The 16,196-nt window shown below is 53.4% G+C and overlaps 2 protein-coding genes across 6 annotated transcripts in view; one reads left to right on the forward strand and one right to left on the reverse strand.

Annotated features, from left to right (window-relative positions):
• Tango2 (transport and golgi organization 2 homolog) overlaps positions 1-2,450 on the reverse strand; it is a 34,816-nt gene extending 32,366 nt beyond the window's left edge. Inside the window, exon 1 of the mRNA XM_074061275.1 lies at positions 2,303-2,450. The gene's annotated coding sequence lies outside the window, so the exon portion shown is untranslated. The remainder of the gene's footprint in view (positions 1-2,302) is intronic.
• Positions 2,451-2,728: 278 nt separating this feature from the next.
• The window catches only part of Arvcf (ARVCF delta catenin family member), a 50,619-nt gene continuing 37,151 nt past the window's right edge, over positions 2,729-16,196 (forward strand). For 4 of the 5 annotated variants that reach the window (XM_020160669.2, XM_020160668.2, XM_020160670.2 and 1 more), the window contains exons 1-2: positions 2,730-2,890; positions 8,071-8,126. The gene's annotated coding sequence lies outside the window, so the exon portion shown is untranslated. Of the gene's footprint in view, positions 2,891-8,070; positions 8,127-16,196 lie in introns of all 5 variants that reach the window. The other variant, XM_020160667.2, reaches the window with a different exon arrangement.

Raw genomic sequence — 16,196 nt, forward strand, 5'->3', positions numbered from 1 at the left:
GCTGGGCTGGTGCCAGCAAGCTCCCTCTGAGCAGTCAGACCGTGTGGTCCATAGGGCCAAGAGGTTGTGATGTTGGACAAGGAGGACCTAGGACTTGGGGATAAGTAAACCATGCCTTAGGGACAGTGGAAGCAAAGTGGGTTGCCCCTAAAGCACGAGGCCATTAGCCTCAGTGGGGTGTGGATTGGCCAAGTTTTCCATCACTCACAAAGAGCAATGCAGTAAATTGTTGGAATGGTGGTTCAAATTCTGCTCTATCACAGAAGGCACATGGCCCCTGGTCAACCCCTTCTCTAGTCATATTCCCCCACCCAGGCCCTCTGATGTTCTCTCCCACTATGGACTCATTTGAGTCTGGAAAACATATGGTGCCAAGGAGCAGGCAAAAGCAGATGACATGGGTTTAACATGGGCACCTGAGTCCTGGAATCTCAGGGTGCAAAGGGAGCTGACTTCCATCCCACTTCTAATTATCCTCAGACAGGGAGCTCACTACTTCCTGTGGTCACCCTTTTAGTCTCTTAAACACCTACAACTGTTAGGAAATTCTTCCTGACATCCAACAGCCTTTTTCTCTCTGTGGTTGTCACTACAGAGCTGGCCAGCAGCTTAGTGGAAAGGATGAGAGAGAAGGACACTGGGCTACTAGCCCAGTCTGGTCTGTTTCTGATCCCTGTGTGCAGCCTGGTGGGAAGCCTGCCAGATAGTGGCCCTGACACCTATTTGAGCTGGTTCTGCCCACCCTGATCCTCTCTATGCAGCTGATGATCCAGCTCAAAGACAGACAGGTCTCTGGAATACTATGTGGATGGGTGGGGGATGAAAATGTGGGGGATGAAAATGTGGGGGAGAGCAGTTTTCACCTGGGCTGATTTTAGTGGATAAATCTCCCCCTTTCCCTCTTTCAGCAGAGACCTGTTCCGTCCTTCTTGCCACCATCACCAAGTGTAGGGAGGGAGTGATGTAGCACCATGAAATCATCATGAAAGGAAGGACTCCAGAAGGACCAAGGTCTAATGCCCTTGGGGAGATGCCTGGGTACAGTTGGATTTATTAAATTCACTCCAAAATGCCCCAGGCACACAGCATCTGAGTCAAAATGTCACCTGTGGTGCTGCTCCACAGAATGAGAGCTACCTTGTTTGTGGGGCACCTGTGTTCTAGGGAGGGATGCTTCATTCTGCCTTCTCAGACCTGCAAACGACATCCCTATGCCAGGATACCAAATGGCTTGCCACTTCAAGCCATTAATGCAGTGCCGATGGATTAATAGTGGCTGCCTTGGCTCTGAAAAGCTAGGATCCATTGACCATGACTGTCAGGACACTGGTGGACCCAATGTAGTACCTATGGCAAATTCTTCCTGCAGACCATTTTGCTTTCTTTGTTCTGCAACTATTGTATGAACACACGGGTCTCCACTAAGGTGAATGAGATATGAGTGTCATTCTCATATGAGTGATATGAGGGGTCCTGTCCCCTCCTCCCCTTCTCTCCACCTCCATTGGGATTGTCTGCTACCGGTTTGGCTCCACTGGGGCCTTGGGAAATGCAGACAGCACAGGAAACTGGTCATCTTCCCTGTGCATCCAGGGCCGGAAAGGCTAAGACGGAGCATTGCCTTCCCCCAAAAGCCCTACTGGATAGAACTGGGTCCCCTCACACCACAAAGTTAAATGGAGCTGGCCAAGGATTATGTTCCCATGTGTGTCCTGACTGGGTTTGTGCTCTCTGTCTGATAGACAAATGCCACCTGTGCTCATCTCAACAGGACAGAACCCCATAGTGTTCCTCCACAATTCCAGGTAGGGCAAAGGAAATGGGGCAGGAAGATTGGGTAGAGAGAAAAAAACACGCATCGTCTCCTCCCTGGGTTGAGGGCTGTACCAGTACCCTGAGGAGGTGAGAAGACCCTGCAGGGTAAGTAAAGTCCAAGGGGTCTATGGATACAGGCCGAATGGGGGAGGTAACTCCCCACCCCCACGCCCCGGTTTTCCAGCCTTCGGAAACACTGCAGCCTAACTCCGTCCCACCTCGCTAAGCCAAGAACGCAACCTTTCCTTTGCTAGGGACCCGGGGGCAGTGAGAGTGCGAGTCTCCTTGTCCCGGAAGCAGACGTCTGGATTCAAATACTAATCTAATCTAAAGCAAAGGAGTACCTCTCCAGACCTCAGTTTTCCATCTATAAAATGGGGGGGTAGCAGTCGAACTCTCCCTCGCGGGCTGTGTGAGGAACACAATTAGATCTCAATAGAAGAGATCTGCGCGCAGCGCCCGGCGAACAGAAGGCGCTAGAGGATACCTGCGAAAGTGGGGGTGGAGATGGAGGCAACGCAGCCGGAGTCTGGGAAAGGGCCGCCGGTCGCGCCAGTCCCCGCTCGGGGCCCGACGGTCCGGGGACGTCCTCGGAAGGCGGCCGGGAGGTGGCAGTCCCGAGCCCGCCACCGCCGCCGCAGCGTTCCAGGCAGGTGCCCGGGCCTCGTCCCCTCAGGGAGGGGACCGGTCGTCGGCTGGGACTGACACTCCAGGGGACCAATAACAAGCTGCTGTCTCTACGCATTCGTCCAATAGGCGCCGGTTGCCGGGCCGCGCCGGGTCTTTTGACCAATAGGAAAATTCGCGGTTGGATGGGGCGGGGCGGAGCGCCGCGTCGCCCACCAGGGCCGCTTTGCGCACGGGCTCGGCTAGGGGTGGGGAGGGCTGGCCCGCGGACTGCGCGCTGGGCCGGGGAGGGAGGGGCTGCCCCCGCACCGGCTCAAGTTGAGGCTCAGTGGACCGCGACCCGCGCCGCGCCCTGCCTTGGGGACGCTGTTCCTCGCGCGCTAGGGTGCAGGGGTCGCCCGTCTGGGTGCGGGGGCCGCGCTGTGGAGCCGCCCACGCTGCGCTCCAGGTAAGCTCGGGCCGGTGGGTGGGGTCCGGGTCCAGGGCCTGGGTCTCAGGGTTGGAGACCCTCGACAAATCCAGGATTGCGGCGGGAACCGGGGCTGGGGAGAAGGTTTGGGACTGGGGAGCGTCTAGATTGCGATACGGGCTCAGGAAGGATCTGGGTCCTGGGCTTGAAGTCACGGGCCGGGCCGGGGTCCAGACCTGGGGTTGGAAGCTAGCTGCGCCCCACCCGCGCCTCGCCGACCCCGCGGCTACCCGCGGGAGACCCCAGGTTGGCGGGGGTGGGGCCCTTTGTGCGTGGCCTCGGGGCCCTGGCCGGACCGGCCCTACCTCGCGCGTCCTCGCTGAGCGCGACCCAGCTCCGCAGCTAAGTCCTCCCTTGAGATGACAGAGCCTGCAAGTCGGGGCCGGGTAGCCACGGAAACTTTCCAAGGGGCGGCTAGGCCGGGCGGGGAACTTTCCTGGGGCGGTGCGCCGCTGGAAAGCGCAGGGGCCCGGCCATCGGACCAAGGGGATATCACCGCACTATGCCTCAGGGATGTGCGAGGAGATGCCTGTGGGGATCCCTGCCAAGTGTCCCCACCTGAGTTCCTTACCCACATACGCCCCCTTGGTCAGGCACTGTCCCTGGCTAATGGTAACTTAGCCCAGGTTTGGGGAGGAGTTGCCCCACGAGGTCTGAGTTTTCTGGCTTTGCCGTTTCAATTTTAAATAATTAAATATTGGGTTCATGCAATATTTAGCCGTTTTTGTACTGTGTGTCATGTGTCAGAGTAAATATAGGACTAGGGGACTCCAACTCTTCCTTATAGATTTGGAAATGACAGAAAGAAATGCCCCCCCAATGGGTGTCAACCTTTAGGGCAGGCTCCTGATGTTTCAGGATGACAACCTCAGGTGGTTACCCACACTCTGCTGTGCAAGATACATGCCAGAATTTATAACCCCACCCCAGGCGGGAGGTGGGGGGATGTGGAGTGAGATGCCCTTAGGAGAACCTCCCCCTAGGAGTAGGATCAGAGATGCCCTGATGACCCAGCCCCTCTGCCTCTACTCCAGGATGCAGGCTGTGCTCAGAGATCTGATCCATGGAGAGGAGATGGTGCCCTGTCTTGTGACAGGAATAGTGCTAGACACCAGGGCAGTCGGAGCTCTCTTACCCAGTGTGCTGGGGCCATGTCCAGTTAGTTCCTGAGCAGGTGGTCCAGGCGTTGGATATCTGGAAAAGTGTGAACCTTTCCCCCAGCCTTATTCCAGTCTCATTTGGGGACCTGCTCTCTGCTGTTCCCTAACTCCACACCTTTGGTTTGGGATCAACTAGGGCCCACCACATGTCTGGGCACAGAGTACTTGCCTTGCAAACGGACTCAAGTCTCAGCCTGGTGAAGAGTAACATTTGGAGCACACTCAGCTAAGATATCCCCCATCTAGTTCTTCCCAGTTGAGCTGCCCTCAGGGGCTTTTCTGTAGACACATTGGTCCAGCCCTAAGTCCTACTATGTCAGAGCTACCGCCCTCACCCCGCTGCCACATCTGGCATTTTGGATGGTACAGGAGTTTGAACTCAGGGTCTCAGGCTTGCTAGACAGGTGTTCTACCACTTGAGCCACTTCACCAGCCCTCCCCTGCCACATCTGGGCTGATTGGTTCCTTATTTGCTTTGGCACCCCTCTGGAGGTGTCCCCTTCCTAGTCCCTAGCATCCTTTGCATTTCTAATCTTCCACAAGGATGAGGCTGCAGCCCTACCCCTGTTTGTGCTACCCTAGAATTTAGGGTGAGTTTGTTTCACCCCAAGAGACATGTTGCAGGGGGCAGGGCACATCACAAGCCCTGGGTAGGAACAGGAGCCATGGGATCCAGTGGGGACTATGCAGAACCAGAGGGGACCAAGGACAGCAGGCATGCCAGAGCAGGTATGTTTTGTTCCATACCTGGCCCCATCATGAGGCGATGGGACCCACTTTGCAGAAGGGGCCAGGAAGTGGTGGTGATCCCCAGGGAAGCATTGCAGGGCACCAGGCTGGTCACAAGCCATTTGAGGGACTGCTTGGCAGTGGCTCCTGTCAAATGAGAATATCTGTTCTTTTGCACTCCATCAAGATAGGGTAAGGTCTTGAGCTGCTGTGTAGGAACCTCAGAATTAGGAGGAGGTAGGGTCAGGGACCTCTTCATGGGTTGCCCCAGCTAAGGGGCTGTACATCTTGACCTGTTTCAGGTTGGGAAATGAGACCAGAGCTGGCAGAAGCCCTTAACAGAGAGCTCCCTTTCCCCTTTGCCCCAAGTCCAGCACAGGCTCCTTCTACTGCTCCGCTGGGGTCCTGCATCCTATAGCAAAGCAGCCAGGAGCTGAGCATGGCCACCAGAGGGCAGTGGGGACCACCACAGGACCTACATAGCAGGCAAGACAGGTTCCACCCAGCCTCCCCTGTGGGCTGGTATCCTTTTCCTTCCCCAGGGGCCTAGCTGGGCCAGAGCTCAGCTTCCTCCAGGCTGCCTGTCAAGGGTGTGGATCTGGAGAGAAGCCCTGGTGCGAGGCCCCTTGGTTCCTTCCTGTGGTTCTTAGACCCAGAGGGAAACTTGAGGTCCCATGGTGGGTTAGTGAAGGATGGGGACCCCAGTACCTGCATGACCTCTGAAAGTGAGGCCTCCTTCAGATGTACACCCCAGGCTCAGTTGTGCCATCACACGGTGGTCCAGGAATGGGCTGTGCCTCAGTATTCACAGAAGAAGCAGGTGGGTGTGTTCTCACGAGGAGTGGTTTTGTTGTGGCGGACACCATTGACATTGAGCAGCATGAACTTTCCCTGCAGTGACTAAGGGGTGCCTACTTTGGCTACTGGGGCATGTTCCCAGCTACTTGCATTCAGTACCACCTCTGTTCACAGAAGGCAAGGAGATTGATACAGGACTATCACCTGCTGAGGCTGTACTGCAACCAGTGCAGAGTGAAAGCTTAGGCAAGTTGGCCTGATCCTTGCTGGGCCCATGTGTCCCTGAACTGTCCCTACCCAGTCTGGGATTATCCCTGCTATGGATTCAGTTTCCGCCCGTGGGAGCTGCCCCACACAGTTGCTATTTGCTGGTCTGTGGCTTGCTGATCTGGCTGCATGGCTGGCCCCAGTCTAAGCTCCTCAGGTCTCTTAGTTGAGCCAGTGGTGCTACATCAGCACTGCAGATCTTCCCAAGAGCAGGGCTAGGTCTGTGGGTTTAGACAGGGTTGGTGGCATACCAGGGCTCCACTGGGTCTAGAACATTTGGTGGAGAGTCCTAGCTTGGAGGGCCATCCTAAGGGAAGGCCCAGGCCATCCCCTTTGGGGGATGAAGCCTGAGGAAGGGCATGGTGGCTCCCTTGGCCGTGAGGTGGATAACCTCTGAGCATGCAGACTAGCTTTGAGAGGTGTTGAAAGGGGTTTCCCAAGATGGTGTCCCCACTCCCCATCATAAATTCCATCATTGGATCCACCATTGTATCACTTTCCTGTCCATCCCTCTGTTGTTCCCTTTGTCCACTGTCCCAGAGTTCCCAACAGGCTGGCTGCAATTACTCTTCCCTGATCCCAGTTGTACAGAGAGCTACCCCTGTGGTGGCCTCCTGCAGTCCCTTGTGCCTCCCCACCCCTGCTCCCACCATCTCCTGGAAGCCCCACAAGGCAGGAGCCATATTCTTCTTGTGGCTGTGGCATCCCCAGCTGGGTAGGGGGAGAAGGGAACCCTGGGAACAGGAAGACCTGAGTTCAGATTCTGGCCCATCCACTGCCTGGCCTGGGTCCAGTTTCCTCATCTGTAAAATGGGTATCATGATTCCCAAGATAACTTGTGGACGTCAGTGAGGCATTGGCTTATATCCCCATGTGACTTAAGACCTCAGCACGTGGCAAGTCTTGGGGAGAGGCCTGTCATTTAGTAGGGCTGATAACAAAATCACAGGGTTCTCTGTGGGACAAAATCTACGTGAACATTTAAGTTAAAAAGCACAGATGTCCCAGAAATGTCATGGCCAGGGCAGGAACCAATTCCTGAGCCTCAGACAGAGGGGCTGGAGCAGAGTCTCCTCTGCCCTAGGGGAAAGGTGTCAATGGGCGGCTCCCAAGCCTGCCTGCCCCTGCCAGGCATGTGTGTACACACACATTCTCCCCATACCCACACACTCCAGGATGTGTGGGACTTGGATCTCAATTCTCCCCTGGCTCCAACCTCAGTTGTCCTAATGCCCCTACTCCATGATCCCACCCTGACACCTGGCCAGTTTCCACCCCGCAGTTGAAGCCTCTCCCCATGATGAAGGGACTGTTGTGAGTCAGGGAGACTCACTTTTGGGTCCCAAATGGACCAGGTCCACAAAGGAAGGTTGGGTAAAGTCTTAGAACAACCTGGAAAACACAGAAACAGAGGGGAATGAGCTCGCATTACTCGTGCCCCATCAGAGATGGCCTCTCACTGGAAGCCCATCCCTCCCTACCCATCTGTGTCATCCTGGTTTTCATTTTTATGACATGAACGCTCTGGCAGTGTCCCTGGGCTTAGATGTAGCAAGAGGGAATATGTCCCCAGGCTGTCTGCCGAGACAGGAAGCTGTGGTTTCTTCTTCCCACAGTGGGTGAGTTACTGGCGCCAACTTGTCCCCTGCTTCAGTTCATGCACTGTGGGCACTAGACTCGAGGGCCAGGTCCCAGGCCACACCTGGCCCTAGCTCTGGTATCAGTAAATTGCCTGACATGGGTGTCTTAGGGCAAGGGAACTGTTGCCTGCCTGGGAAGACCTAGGGTCTGAGTTGGCCTTGGGGAGGCTCAGCAGAGACAGATGCCATCCCGCCGGCCAGTAATGGGCTGCAGGGGGAAGAGCAGGATCAGATGGAAGGGCTGCAATCCCCTGTAGTATGGATTCTCCCTGGGTCTTGCTTCTCAGGAAAAAATTGGCCCAGCCTTCTGGAAGTTTCAAGAAAGAGGTCACTGTCAGTCCACACCTCCGAAATGCTCACAAGGGAAGTTGACCTGATGTAAACTGCAGTCCCAATTGTATGTGGGGGTAAGAAAAGGCACACAAATGTGTGGTCATGAGTCAGGAGCACTGCAAGATGACCTCAGGGTCAGGGGTGCCAGCATCCTGCTGTGGGGACAGCCCGGGCCAGAACACCTTGAACCAGAAGGGTTTACCGCAGCTAGTACTCTCTGGTTTCTCTGCAGGAGCTGGAGCTCACAGGATGGGCATCAGAACATGCTGATCTCCCCTAGAGAGACAGGTAAGTTGCCTGGGCTCGACCTGGGGAACATTCCCTCCCTACACAGAACAGCAGGGTGTCCTGGTGGGTTCAGTGGGTGTGGTTGGTAGCAGATGGACTGGGCTCTGGGTAATATGTGCTTTTCCTCAGCTTAAATGTGGGTGGGTACAGCCTCTAGGCTGTATAGGGGAGGATGTGGGGGCCTCCTACCATCCTCACTTGGATTTTCTAATGGCCCGAGTGTGGATAGCAACCACCAGTTTGATGTCTGGCTTGAGGACAAGTCTGCTGTAGGGTCAACCTACCAGGTTGCTGGTCAGTGTTGATCAGGATATTGGCTGAGTCTGATTTCTATCTGTCTCAGCTTGGATGCCAGCCATGACTCTGTCAGGTGTCAGCACAGCTTGCCTGACTTAGTGCATAGCTCAGGGTGGCTTCTAGATGCCCAGGGGAGACTGGAGACTCTAGCTGGTCACAGCTGATGGACCCCAAAGCCAGGCACCATGGACTTTGTGTGGAAGGACTAGATAATGAATATTACAGTTTTCCAGGCCTTATGGTCCCTGTCACAGCCATGTTGGTCTAACATTGTAGGGCAAAACAACAAGCAACAACCATAGACAACTGTAACAAATCATCCTCTGCTCTGATCATAGCCAAGGCCGCATATGCGGGCCCCTGCCTTGGGTGTTTTCTGTGTTTTGGGTTCATCTGTTAATTATGACTGCCAGTTCCAGTAGCACTGAGGCACGGTGCCCAGGAGATGTGGCAGTTGGGAGGCTAAGTGGTTCCTGTGTCCACCTAGTAGTAATCTTCAAATGGAAGGAACATCCTGATGCCACCTGACACCCTGTGATGGTTGCTGTTGGGCAGAGTGGGTGACAAAGAGTGGGTGGCCACAAAGAATGCCTCTTGATCACTCTTGTTCTTCCAGCATGGGTGCCCAGTCCTCAGCCAGCCATCTGTCAGGCCCCCTCTGAGTGCTGTCTCGTAGAAGGCTCAGTTAATGCCAACTCTGGATTCTCAGTGACACCTAGTGCCCAAGGTGGAGGGCTGGCCCAGTGGTGCTGTGCTGGGGAGAAGGTGGTGATCAAAGACCCAGGAGCATCTGGGCCTCTGGATGCCTGAGTGTCCTGTACCAAGGGATGTAGGACACAGGAAGGACAGTAGTCTGGCTGCTCCTCACTTGTTCCCAAGGACCTTAGGTATGGGAAGCTGCTGACAGACCAGCCTGGTGGGAGCCAGGGTCTGTTGCTGTCTGGTGTGTGGAAAAGCCAGTGTGTGGCCAAACAATTGAGTGCTCAGTCCACTGGGCCACACAGAGGCTTTTGAGAGGAAAAGGCTTAGGCTGCATCCACCACTGACTGGTCCAAAGTGTCCAGGCCTCAGGACAAAGCATTACTTGTGGCACAGGTGACTGTCTAGGAACCACAGTGAAAAGAAGGGCTACTCCACAACCCTCTTGACTCCATATAGGCCACCAAACCTCAGGGAAGCCAGGTTACCCAGATGTTGAATGACAACTCTGGTAACAGTGTCTGTAGGAAGACAGGCTAAGCTAGTCCAAAGCTACTTCTCAAGCACTCCCTCTACTGTTGCCTGCTTGTTTCCTGTCCTTTTCTCTCTTTTTTTCCTCTCTTCCTGCCCTGTGTTCTGCTCATCTGTAGTGTTGTGATAGATATTCATACCTGCTGTGGTATTGATTATTCATGTCTGCCCTGGGCATTGGAGGGATGGGTGGCAGCATTTGTGCCATCTCTGCTCTGAGCTGGGCCCCCATTTCACTGACTGGTTAGCTTAACCTGGGTCTTGGCTCCTTGCTCTGTTGGAGTGTGGCCCTGACCACAAACAGGAGGGAGATTTGGAAGGGTGCCTCAGAGCTAAGGTAAGACAGGGGCTCACCATGGAAGCACTGATGGTGGGCACATATGTGTCCCACACACTCACTTTTTGTCATTTAGCACCTGCTCATTGAGGTCTGTGCTGGACACTGTACTGCAGCAACATCAGGCCCAACCCTGCTCTTGAGAAGTCCTCAACTGGCCTAAGAATATGGGCAATAAACAGTGGCAAATGTGGGATTGTGAGATGGTAGTGAATAGTGGGACTCTCTGGGGAGGGAAAACCAGAGACAGGGTGAGACTAATGCCAGCTCTGGATGACAAGGCCAGCAGGGACACATGTGCCCTTTACTACAGCTAAGCCAGCTCTGCTATACCTTCTCAGAAATCAGTACCAGCCCAGCCTGTCCCTGTAATGGGGTCTCCTGGGGTTTTGATGGGTTTCTCAGCCCTTGGTCTGCATATTTATGTATATTAAAGATATCAATTCTTTCCTCCTCTCTCTGCCTGCTTTAATTTTCAGCTTTTTAATTTTTGTTTATGATAGTTTTTGATGTTCATTTTTATACTTTGTTGCAAAATGTTGAATTTGTCTCCCTTTTTTAGTTATTCCATTGCTCTGTGCATCATGTAGCCAGATAAGTATGCGTCTGTCTTCTCTTCTACATGTTGCTGCTTTAGTTTTTTACACTCAAGATTTAATCTATCTAGAATTTATTTTGACACAAATACAAGGTGAAGGTTTAACTTTGTTTTTCCTGTTGCATCTGAACTGATTCTTGTCTAGTGTCTTCTGTCACTAGAAATTGGAAATGTTACAACATCCTCATCTTCTCAGGTTTGCTGTCACCAGTGACAGGTGCTTGGTCCCTAGCCAGTGCTTACTGCTTCTCTTTAAAAAGACCAAGTGAGGGGGCCTCCTCACCATCAGTCTTTGTTTTCAGAGTCCTGGTTATTCTGCATGTATTTCTAGGATGTTCATTGGGCCTCTGTGAGTTCCTCCCTCTGGGACCTCTGTGGGACTTTCTGGAGCTGGTGCTGCTGGCCCACCCTATGTGGGCTGTGATACCCTTGGGTCCATGTACTGAGCAGAGGACCTAGTCCCTGCTGTGGGGGCCCACCCCAGAAGCCCCCAAAGCACCTTGGTTCTCCTTACATTTGTCTGATCCTTAAATGCCATGTGCTGGCTATGGCTGGGGACATTGCCAGCACTCAGGTTCTCCAACCCCTTGCCTCCACCCCAAGGCAAGGGGCATGGGTCTCCTGAAGTCAGCTTGTGTGGCCTTTTTCATGGTCAGGGTGTCTCTTGCCTGAGCAGTGTTGTCATGTTGTGGGGGGAGGGGGTCAACTGGCCTCCACAGTGACCAACTCTGGCATCCTCATGACCCAAGGTCAAGACACTCCCAGGCGAGGCCCTCACACATGTCTTGTTTATGTCCCCGTCCTAGAAGCTGGTAGTTGAGTGTAGTCAGTCAATCTGGTTTCCATGCAAGAACCTTGCCTGCATGGCTGGAGAGCCTAGCACAGGCTGGCCAGCTCCCTTCATTGTTTCCATCCCTTGTTTAGGATAATTTGTGGTTGGTGGCATGGCTTGTGCTGCAGGGCCAGATTACCAAGGCTTGCAGTACCCAGACCACCAGGTGAGGGCCCTGGCTGTGCACCCTGAAGCCTCTCCTGGGCAGTCTTACAGGCTGCTGTGGGTTGCTGTCTTGGTACCCATCTCTTACCCCCACCCCCTTATCTCTGTGTTTACCCAGGCGCTCAGCCTCATGGCTGTCCTCCTTGAGCAACCCCTGCCCACATGGCCTCTGCTTGGACCTCATATAGTCATTCTGGCTGCAGTTACCTTCTAGCTATTCTCTGCCTTGACTGGCCTTGGGGATTTGCCCATGAAGTTCCTGGGCATGGGCTAAGTTAGGTGCCCCTGGCCCAGCCTGATCATCAGCTGGGGACTCTAGGAGTCATGATCTTAGCCATGTGGGGAGAATGCCACTATGGGATGCACCCAGCAGCTCAGATTTGTGAATCCTAGTTTTTTCAGGGGACCTGGGGGGATGGGTGCCCACGCTGGGGTGGAGAAGATGCAGGCTGGGGCATCCTGTGGCTTATCTGAACATTGCAGTTGGTGAACTAGATTTCTCAAGCTTTGCGAAATACTTCCTTCTCTCTCTGAAATTCTCATTAGGCTGTTCATGCTTCCGAATGTGCTTGCTGCTGTCTACATTTTGCCAGATAATGGGGCGGCAGAGATGGCTCCCAGTCTTGTGATCCCTGGGGCCTTCACTTTGTGTCCTGGAGGGAGGTGCTAGGTACTCCCAGGGCCCATCCCAGCTGATTGCTATCTGGGCCACAGAGCCCACAGGGACATTGAGTTATATGGATGGGAAAACTGAGGCTTGGGCCACCAAGGAGTTTGGAATGGCATAGATGGGGAGGGGTCTCAGCCTGAGTAAGGACCACCCTTCACAAAGCCAGTTTCCTTTCTGCAAGGATTCACCACCTATCCTAGGCCCAGAATCAAGGTCATAGCCTATTAATGCCTCAGGTGTGCCTTCTTCATCCAGCTGGACTAGGCTCTCCTGTGTGTCTAAGAGGCCATGTGACCAACTGACCATACAGGCCGAGTGTCTAAGGTGCCCGCATCCCCCACTTGTGCCTTTAATTTTTTTTTAAAAATAGATGAATATCTGCTTGTTTTTCAGAAAATGTAGAAAATAGAAAAGGAGGAGGAAAAGGAGGTCATGCTTGTCACCTCCATAGCCCAGCACTGTCCTTTGCCATGTGGATTTTTGGATTTTATTTTGTCTTTTTGCAGCACTGGGGATGGAACCTGGGGCCTTGCACATTCTAGGCAGGTGCTTTGCCACTGAGTCACACTCCAGCCTTCCCGTGAGGCTTGTAAGCATGATGGAGGCTGTGGTCCCACTCCCCCAGTGTCCCCTCATTGGTATCTCCCATTGCTGGCCTTCAGATGTGTGGCCAATGAGTGTGGGAGAGGATGGACTCTTCTCCTTCCACACACATGCTCTGTGGTTCTGAGCCTACTTCTCTTCTGACACACCTGCTTGTTCTTTCTCCAGCCTTGCATTTTTCCTAGATGGGCTCAAGAAACTTGACCCTTTTCACATCATGCATTTTCAGGCTGTTTCCAATCCTTTTGCACCATCAGTTCAGCTGCAGTAAACATCTCACACACTCAGAGGTCCTTTCCTTTATTTGCTCAACTTGGGCTTGACCTTGAGGTCTCAGCGGGGAAGGGGTATGTGTGTGCTAGGGACAGAGACATGGTTGGGAAGATCAGACATCACAAGGCCTAGGAGAACAACCTGAAAGAGGTCCTTATGACAGCCCATCTCCTGAAAGACATCCAGGCCCACATCTGTAGACAGGACCCATCTTGGGACCTGCAGAAGACTGGGGCTCCTTTGGGAAGACAGATAAGCCAAGAAACCACCACCAGTCAGGCACCCCCTAACCCATCCCTCATCTGTAAAGTGGGAGACTCTGCTGGCAGGCATGTATGAGGTAACCCCACTTCTAGTGGTTTATCCAGGATCCTGGGCCATCCTGGACTTTTCTCACCTGCCCCTAGGCTGGTCCCTGTGAGTCTTAGAGGACTAGTGACTCTAGGTAAGTCACTGAGGGTCCCTGGCAGTGAGTGGCAGCCCAAGAGCTGAGTCCCATGTGCACATAGCTTGAGGCACCTCAGCTTCCCCCACTCCCATGCAGAGGCCCATAATGGTGGGGGAGCTCCAGGGTTCACTGATGGAGTTGGCTGTGCCTCTTGGAGCATGCCATGGGCCACCCAGTCTGGTCTCCATGGTGAGAGTGGTGCACTGGGGTCCTGTCCAAGAGTGGATGCATGATGAGGAAGGGATGGGGTGAAGGAGACAGGAGAGTTATGGATTCAAGGAGAGAGGGGGAGCTGAGGGGACAAGGAGATGTGGGATGGGGAAGGAAGGGGTATGGGGGCAGTACAGGATAGGGGTGCAGGGGATCAAGGCTTGCAGGTGGGTGAAGACCCTGGACTGTGGGCCAGTGACCACACACTGCACCTTCTGAGGGGATTAGAGCTGCTGGACTAGGGGCTTTCCTGAACATTCTGAGGGAGGGCAGGACATGGGTTCTGAAGTTTCTGGGCTCTCCAGTTAGCAGGCCCAGTCTATAAGTCTCACCTGTTCCACTAGCCTGGGGAGAGTGGGGGAGAGGATCACTACTTCCCAGGGGAGCAGGTGACCTGTTCATGGTCCCAGAGAAGATAAGAGCACGGCCAAGACCTTGCATGGGCCTACTACTCTTTGCTGGGCTTCCCCTGCCATCCTGTCCACTGTAGCCCCTGGCCCAGCTGGGGCCAAGGACTTGGATGAAACTAAGATCATCTTCCCTGGGCCTCACAGCATGTGAAAAAGAGCATCTTACATCCGGGATACCCGAATGCCAAGTTCAGGATAGCCAACTCAACAAGCAAAGTGGGCCTCCCTGCCAGACCTGCCCCTGGCAAGCACATCTTCCCTTGTCTTCTTGGTGACATTTCCTTGGCATTTGCCTGTCTACAGGGAGCTATTGTTTGTGAGAAGACTAATTCACTGAGTATTTGTGTTTGAAGGAATAATTCCAGGTGTTTATTTACCAAACCTGTGAAACAGAGGCATTGGTTAATTTTAAATTAAGCCTTTGTGCTCAGAGACTTTTGCCTCTTCTGAGCCAGGAACTTCAGAATTCACTGTTGCTGGGAATGGGCCTGGGTGAGGTCCCAGGGCAGGGTACAAGAGAGAGTGCATTGTACTGGTATCCCAAGTACACAGCCTGTGCCCTGGGGGAGCCCTGGGCTTGATCTGCAAGAGATGCTAGGTACCCCTTATGGCAGCCTTGGAGCCTTGGGGTCTAGTGTGTAGGCTGTCACCATCTCCTTGCTCCTAGTGACTTTTCCCCAACCCTGACCCCACTTGTCCTGCTCTGCTCACTCAGAGTCTTCCCACCCCCACTGATGATGACGACACCCCAGAACCACCACTACCCTTGTAAGGGCAGGAGAGTGAATCTTGGGCCCGACCCCCTTGTTGACCTCCTTGTTGGAGGACAGTGGGCCTGGGCAGGAGGGAGGGAGCCAGGTGAGACTAGTGAAGTGTCTGTCCCTTATTGCCTCCCTGCAGCTGGTAGGGTCTGCTGCCAGGGCCAGAAAGCTCTTGCACTGGACCTGGTTCTCTCCACCACTCCTTCAGCAAATATTTACCTGGCTCCCCTAACCCCATGAAACTGCCCATCCCCTTCAGAATAAAAGCCACCCAGATCCCTGTGCCACCACCAGCCACACCCACCTCAATTCTGTAGATTGTCTCGTGACCCTTCCCCTGGGTGTCCTAAAGGCAGAGGTCCTCGGGCAACCCATCTGATCCTGTTGCAGCCCAGAGGAGGTCTTTCTCCTGACATTTCTCCAGGGTCCCTCAAAAACCAGCCCCAGGGTACAGTGCAAGCTCTGATTCCTTGTGGCAATCAAGCATGGGAACTGCACTGCTTTGCTGGCCTGGCCACTGTTCTCTGGCTACTCATCCTTGCTGCCTTAGTGCAACAGAAACAAATCAAGTACTTACTACATGCTAACTGCTGGGCTGGCTGCTGCCTAGCACAGGCCAAAGTGGTCTTGTCTCCCCCACTCTGACCTTCATTTCTAGATGTGGTAGCAGAGGAAGATTTAGAGTTTTGTAAATCCTTATCCAAGAAGAGGTAGTGGAGGCACAATAGGAGCTTCGCAGTGTGATCCTAATCTCACAGGTTAGTTTTCTGTATCTTCCCTTAATCCTGTCCTCTCTGAACAATATCTAGTAGAAATTTCTTGGTTGTGGAATGTGAAAGGTAATCAATGATAGGTACACTTTTATCCCCTTATTTTCCATATTTTATTGGTCGTTTCTTTGGGAATCTTGGTTTAGGGACTTGGATGCCTGTGTGCTGACTTATTTTAGGTTTTTTCTTGTTTTCTCATATTCATTATTCAACAATGAAAGTATCTAAGACTATGAATTTACCTTTGGGTACAACTTTGACTATAATCTGTTACTTTTGTTTTGTTTTGTTTTTGAGTTGGGCTCCCACTGTGTTGCCCAGTCTTAGGCTCAAGTGATCTTCCTGCCTCAGATTCCCAAGTAGGAGGAATCATGGGCATCTGCCACCTTACCCAGTTAATCTGTATTGCTGTTTGCTTGTTTGTTTTTGGTGGTACTGAGCTTTGAACTTAGGGCATTGCACTTGC

Source organism: Castor canadensis, chromosome 18, assembly GCF_047511655.1.
Source record: "Castor canadensis chromosome 18, mCasCan1.hap1v2, whole genome shotgun sequence".
Lineage (NCBI taxonomy): Eukaryota > Metazoa > Chordata > Mammalia > Rodentia > Castoridae > Castor > Castor canadensis.